At 42.4% G+C, this 6,862-nt stretch overlaps 1 long non-coding RNA gene across 1 annotated transcript in view; it reads left to right on the top strand.

The window, feature by feature from the left end:
- The window catches only part of LOC125486184, a 12,376-nt gene extending 6,275 nt beyond the window's left edge, over window positions 1–6,101 (top strand). The window contains exon 2 of the long non-coding RNA XR_007264869.1: window positions 3,617–6,101. This is a non-coding gene — a long non-coding RNA (uncharacterized LOC125486184). The remainder of the gene's footprint in view (window positions 1–3,616) is intronic.
- The last annotated feature ends 761 nt before the right edge of the window (window positions 6,102–6,862 follow it).

Genomic DNA, 6,862 nt, shown 5'->3' with positions numbered 1-6,862 from the left:
CCCAATTCCTTCGCCTCTGCCGCATCTGCTCAGGAGATGAGACATTCCACTCCCAGACATCCCAGATGTCCTCGTTTTTCAAGGAATGCAACTTCCCCTCCCCAGTGGTCGAAAACACCCTCGACCATGTCTCGCATTTCCCGTAACGCATCCCTCACCCCACCTCCCTGCAATAACAACCAAAACAGAATCCCCTTCGTCCTCATGTACCACCCCACCAATCTCTGGATCCAACGCATCATCCTCCGACACTTCCGTCATCTGCAATCCGACCCCAAAGACATTTTTCCCTCCCCACCCTTATCTGCTTTCCGGAGAGACCACTCTCTCCGTGACTCCCTTGTCCGCTCAGCACTCTCCACCACACCCGGCACTTTTCCCTGCAACTTCTACACCTGCCCCTACACCTCCCCACTCACCCCCATCCCAGGCCCCAAAAGACCTTCCACATCAAACAGACGTTCACCTGCACATCTGTTAATGTGGTATACTGCATCCGCTGTTCCCGTTGTGGCCTCCTCTACATCGGGGAAACCAAGCGGAGGCTTGGAGACGGCTTTGTGGAACACTTACGTTCAGTTCACGACAAACGACTGCACCTCCCAGTCGCGAACCATTTCAACTCCCCCTCCCACTCCTTGCACAACATGTCCATCCTGGGCCTCCTGTAGTGCCACAACGATGCCACCCGCAGGTTGCAGGAACAGCACCTCCTATTTTGTTTGGGAACCCTGCAGCCCAATGGTATCAATGTGGATTTCACAAGCTTCAAAATATCCCCTCCCCCGACCGCATCCCAAAACCAGCCCAGCTCGTCCCCGCCTCCCTAACCTGTCCTTCCTCCCACCTATCCCCTCCTTCCACCTCAAGCCCCACCCCCATCTCCTACTTACTAACCTCATCCCGCCCCCTTGACCTGTCCGTCCTCCCTGGACTGACCTATCCCCTCCCTACCTCCTCACCTACACTCACCTTCACTGGCTCCATTCCCACCTCCTTGACCTGTCTGTCTCCTCTCCATCTATCTTCTCTCCATCTATCTTCTCCTTTATCCATCTTCTATCCGTCCCCTCCTCTCTCCCTATTTATTTCAGAATCCCCTTCCCCTCCCCCATTTCTGAAGAAGGGTCTAGACCCGAAACGTCACCTTTCCTGTTCCTCTGATGCTGCTTGGCCTGCTGTGTTCATCCAGCTCTGCACCTTGTTATCCCTCTAATATCTGTATCTTTTTTAAAAAAAAACAGTTAATGGCACTATACAAATGGAGATTGTTTTTATTCCTCTGGCATTTGTTAAAGTGCAGAATTTAACCATTTACAATTCTTTCTGCAAATTGATCAAAAGGAATTATTCACTATGAATGTGTTTTATTTATCATTTAATTTTATTTGAGAAGCAAGCCCTGATGTTATCAAAGCAGTTGCCTTGGAAGGCTGACTGACATCAGGGGAACTGCAGGCATTAATCAATGGTGCTTCCTTGTTTAAAGTGGATTTGTTAAATTTAATTTCCTCAAATAAGTTGCTCATTTATGGTCATTGTTTAAACAGATATGAGAAAAATCAATAAATTGATCAGGCAGGATGGTAGAGCTGTAATTTTTAAAGCAGGTTTTTCCCCAAGGAAGTCACTCTTTGACTTGATTTACATTGCGAAGGATGATGTTGATCTCCTATATGAATACATTATTTTTCTAACATTTCTTGTTGCTTATTCAGAGGAGAAATGCAAAGTTAAATTTTAAGAGTCCAGTGCTTGTAGTAATTGGCACACTGAGTTAGGCCATAAAACCAAACATTATAAATTCGTGCACAAAATTGAAGGAGGTTTGGATTCGATGCTCAACCATTTTGAGTGGAATGTAATTGCTAATATTTCCAAATTCTTTTAAATTGCAGACAAAAACCTACCAGATCCTGTTGACCTTAGCTTGTGCAACTAGCTTGTACTGCATTTGTGTAGTGTCGTTCACAACCTGGGAAGGGGGCCTTGAAGCATTTTATAGCAAAATATGTACTTTGAATTGTACCTAATGTAATGCAGGAAATCAGCAGCTGATTTGCACGCAGCAAGCTCCTAGAAATAACAATGCCAAAATGAATGGTTTGAGCTTTGGTTACGGTGCTGATGTATGGGTTTGGGTGGGCCCTTTGCTGAGATATTTGTAGCATCGACTGCCACAAGTGAGGTGCCGGAAAACTGGAGGGTGGCTAATGTGTGGCTGTTATTTAAGAAAGGCAATAAGGAAAAGCCAGGGGACTGTGGACTAGTGAGCCTGACATCAGTGGTGGGTAAGTTGTTGGAGTGGATTCTGAGGGACAGGATTTACATGCATTTGGAAGACAAGGACTGATTAGGGATAGCCATGATGGCTTGGTGCATGGGAAATCATGTCTCACAAACTTAATTGAGTTTTTTTGAAGAGGTGACCAAGAAGATTGACGAAGGCAGAGCAGTAGATGTTGCACTTATATGCACAAAATGCACTTCAGCGAGGCATTTGACAAGGTTCTGCATGGTAGACTAGTTAGCAAGGTTAGATCACATGGAATCCGGGGGACGTAGCCAATTGGATACAAAATTGCCTTGAAGGGTGGTGGCAGTAGAGGGTTGTTTTTCAGTCTGGAGGCCTGTGACCAGTGGTGTGCTGCAAGGATTGGTGTTGAGTCCACTGATTTTTGTTTATTTATGTAATGATTTGGATGTGAACATAGGAGGTATGATTAGTAAGTTTGCAGGTGACACCAAAATTAGTGTTGTAGTGAACAGTGAAGAAGGTTGTCTCAGAGTACAATGGAACCTTGATCAGATGGCTGATGGAGTTCAGATGGAGTTTAATTTCTATAAATGGGAACTGTTACATTTTGGTAACGCAAACCAGGGCAGGATTTGTACAGTCAACTGTTGGGCCCTGGGAAGTGTTGCTGAACAGAGAGACCTAAGGGTGCAGGTGCACAGTTCCTTGAAAGTGGAGTCACGGGTAGACAGGGTGGTGACGAAGACATTTGGCATGCTTGACTTCATTGGTCAGTGCATTGAGTATAGGAGTTGGGACGTCATTTTGCAACTGTATAGGACATTGGTGAAGCCACTTTTAGAATACTGTGCTCCCTACTATGGGAAAGATGTTGTTAAACTTGAAAGGGTTCAGAAAAGATTTACAAGGATGTTGCTGGGTTTGAGCTATAGGAAGACGTTGAATAGGCTGGGGCTATTTTCCCTGGAGCGTTGGAGGCTGAGGGGTGATGTTATAGAAGTTTATAAAATCATGAGGGGCATGGATAGGGTGAATAGCCAAAGTCTTTTTTCCTAGGTTGGGAGAGCCCAAAACCAGAGGGCATAGGTTTAAGGGTGAGAGGGGAAAGATTTAAAAGGGAATGTGAGGGGCAACTTTTTCACTCAGTGGGTGGTGCTTGTATGGAATGAGCTGCCAGAGGAAGTGGTGGAGGCTGGTACAATTACAACATTTAAAAGGCATCTGGATGGGTATATAAAATGGGACTAGATCAGTTTAGGCTATCTGATTGGAGCAGACGAGTTAGACCAAAGAGTCTGTTTCTATGCTGAATGACTCTAAAGTTGATGTTCCTAATGAAGATATTTCATTCTTTTTCAGGGACTGAAGAATATCGCTGCCATCAGTCTCGCGATTAACCATCAGAATAAAGCTACCAGGTTTCTGAATGATCAGTCAACGTCTCAAACCAAGCCGACTTAGTGAAATTCATGGCATCTTCAGATGGCGGAGAGTCTGCGGGGGCTCAGACAAGCAGGCACACCACAAGTTACACCACACAGCAACTGACTGTTCAGATGAACTCAAATGTGCACTTTCTGAAGTGTGATCTGCTTGTTCACCCTCCCTGTTCCTCTCCTTCCTCTCCCATGCGCCGTGATGGGCCCACACCTCATGAGTGCTCCCAGGGTTCCATGTTGACTGAAATTCAGTCTTGGTTCCTCGTCGCTGATGGTGGATTAAGATCCCTCTCCATTGACTAGCAGCTTCTGTTGCAAGTGCTTTCTACCAAGTTTTTTTTGACCTGTGTTCAACATCTGACTATAACTGGGCACAAAGTAAAGATAAACTTAATTTGGCCACTCCTACCTTTAGAACTACTAATAGGTTACCTAGAATTGAAATTTCATGTGGAATTGGTCATTTATTTTTGGCACTGAAGTTGTGGATTTTGCTGCTGGTTGGTTGAATTTTATTGCAGTGGGAGATTGTTGATCCTTTTAAAGAAGGTAATCTCCCATTTTCACATGTACCAAAGTAGGAATTTTTATCACCTGGCAAGGGCTTATTCTGTTCAGCATGTAGGTGTCTTGCCGAGATAAACCACAGGTTGGAAAGGCCATGGAATCAAACAGGTAGTACGACATTTGAAGAAGTCTTCACGTTCCCAGTTGTCCTAACCATCCCCTCCCTCAACTCAGCGGAACTGTAAAAACCCTGTAACTCGAGAACACTGGCTTGACATCTGTTGAGTCTGTCATAGAGGATGTGTAATTTTCATTTAATTATTAGAGCTTATTTTTTATTTAAGTTTAGCTTATAGCGCCATTTCTAACTTTGTACTCCCCTTTGAAGCGGAGGTTTCTTTTTTTGCTTCCATCTCCTCCTCCCTCTGAGTCCTCCCTCACTCACCAATTCCAATGCTGCATAGAAATTCTGAATGTATAATGCTGTTGATATTATGTGATGCGGGTACCAATTATGCAGTTGAAAATAATGGACAAGTTTAAAATATTCACTCAGTTGTAATATTTGCTGAGCTGTTTTAAATAATATGCCAACTTGGTAATGTTCAATAAAATAGAAACTAAGAAATGTCCAATTTGTTTCTTTTAACATGAAAGTTGGGAATTTGAAGACCCCTTGAGGCATTAGATAACACAATCTGTGAAGGGAGGCGTGAGTTTAATGCAAATCTCACAATAACATGGTACCATTAAGAGATTTACTGTGGGGAAGGCACAAATGAGCTTTAGAAAAGGATAGGAAAGGGAAGTGAGTGTGCATGGTTAATGAATATATTACGAATAAAACAGTGTTCAAGGCAAAATCAGACCGTATCCTTTGAAAAGAGGAATATGAATGATTTACATGGAAACTCTGTTTTCGACAACCCAAAACCGAGAAATAAATACCTCGGGTTGTGAAGTGTAAGATGGCGCTCTGCATACCTGAGTGGTAAATATGTCACAGATTGATGTTGAAAGAAATTAAAAAGAGAGACTTCTTGATGTTTAAATTTCCAGTTCTCCAACTGCCAAGATTATCTCCCATTGAACATTTTTTCCTATTTAATCAATCACAACAGGCCTATTGGTCAGTATTAACTCTCCAATCTGGAGCATACCTGAAGCTAAAGCAACATTTTTTCTGACTGTGAGCTAACTCTCCAATGTTGTGTTGTGGGAAGGATTATCCCAGCTGTAAGACTTTTGTTTCTCCTTGGTGCTTTCTATTGTTAGTACTGAGATGGAGAGACCTGTCATCTCCCCTTTGATTCCACATAAAGGAAGTGAGCGTCAAATGTTTTGGTATCAGGCTAGATTTTTCAACATAATAGTGGGGTCGGAATAATATTTATCTGCAATTGTGTGTTTGTTTTTTCAGAAAAAGAAACCCAGTCTGTTTTTGCACAACAATATCTCAAAGTACCAGAGGCCAGTTTGTGGTGTGAAGTTGTCATTGGCTTTTCAAACTTTGAAATTTAAGGTCAAGTGGATGACTTGACTCCGAGGTTTTTGAAAAACAGACAATGCAATTTGTGACATCCTATTCAGAGTGCTCTCACTAGAGTTATAGGCAGTGATATTTGTAAAGCGACAGAGATGTGATGATGGATAGTGGAGTTCTCAGACTGCCTGATTCAAACATTTTTTGAGACTTAATGTAAGTCCAAACTGTGCAATTTCAATGTGCATTTTTTCCCTCTGCAATTATGTTCATACAGTGTGTATGGAGGCTATTCAGCCTGCTGAACCTATACTGACTCTGAAAGAACTACCTAATTGGGCCCCGCTCACCTCTTTTCTCGTAAATAATATGCCAACTTGGTAACATTCAATAAAACAGAAACTAGGAAATGTAATTTGTTTCTTTTAGCATGAAAGTTAGAAATCTGAAGACCACTTGAGACATTAAATAACACTATGTCAAGGGAGGCATGAGTTTAAGGTGAATCTTGTAGCAACCTGCTACCATCAAGAGATTTGCAATATTTCCCTTTGGAGTATTTATCCAATTACCCTCTGAAGGTTAGTATTAAATATGCTTCTGCCACTTTTTTAGGCAATGCGTTCCAGATCACAATAACTCACTACAGAGGAGAGTCCTGTCATCTCCCCTTTGATTCTTTGGTGAATTTCCTTAAATCTGTGACTCTTCTGCCAGTAGAAACAGTTTCATCCCATCTCCTTTCCCTGTAGCTTTATTTAAGTTTTTTTTGCACCACAATCCAGAAGTTGAACAAGCCAATGGCATAAAGATGAAAGTATTGTACTGCCACAACAGTTAGTTGCTGGTATTCCTCTGTTCTCATCAGCCCATGACTATTCTCATGGCATTTGGTGGAGAGCTTATGGAGTGACAAAAAGCTTATGCAAAAAGGATGTATTTTAAAATTTTTAAGACTGCTGGTTGGAAACAAAGCAATAGAGAGGGAGGATGAAAACACTGCTTCAGTGAGGACATTGCAGTTGATGTGTATTAACTTTCAAAAGGTGTTTGGTAAAGTGGTGCACATTGATGGAAAAATTGAAATCGTTTGGAATAAAAATAGGAATAGCAGCCAGGACACACAACAAGCTGACCAATCAAACATTTGCTGTGTATGACTTACTGTATTTTCAA

This window comes from Rhincodon typus, chromosome 26 (assembly GCF_021869965.1).
Source record: "Rhincodon typus isolate 14 chromosome 26, sRhiTyp1.1, whole genome shotgun sequence".
Lineage (NCBI taxonomy): Eukaryota > Metazoa > Chordata > Chondrichthyes > Orectolobiformes > Rhincodontidae > Rhincodon > Rhincodon typus.
This window is presented reverse-complemented; position numbering and strand designations above follow the sequence as displayed.